Source organism: Penaeus monodon, chromosome 24 (assembly GCF_015228065.2).
Source record: "Penaeus monodon isolate SGIC_2016 chromosome 24, NSTDA_Pmon_1, whole genome shotgun sequence".
NCBI lineage: Eukaryota > Metazoa > Arthropoda > Malacostraca > Decapoda > Penaeidae > Penaeus > Penaeus monodon.
The window spans coordinates 11,873,748-11,874,050 of NC_051409.1; the positions used below are offsets into that span (position 1 = coordinate 11,873,748).

Genomic DNA, 303 nt, shown 5'->3' on the forward strand with positions numbered 1-303 from the left:
TCTCTATTCATCTCTGCCAAACACAGTTTTACCTACCTATCCATCCACACACACAGGCAACTACTCCCTTCACCCACCAACTTCATTTCACCCATTCCAATATACAACCACCTCATTCCACCTACCTATCCGCCTTCTCACCTCAGTCACTCCACCAACACTCACCTCCTCGCTCACCCATTCCTTCTGAACTCAACTAACCCGACCCACCAAACAAAAATTTCACCCACCTCCCCGCTCACCCCTTCTCATCCTGACCACGTCACCCACCCTTATACGCCCACACCTGCTTGCACCTTCTCT

General features: G+C 50.8%; 1 protein-coding gene across 1 annotated transcript in view; it reads right to left on the minus strand.

Annotated features, from left to right (window-relative positions):
- Positions 1-303, minus strand: part of LOC119588856 (band 4.1-like protein 4) — a gene marked incomplete at its 5' end in the record, with an annotated part of 128,141 nt that overhangs the window by 110,347 nt on the left and 17,491 nt on the right.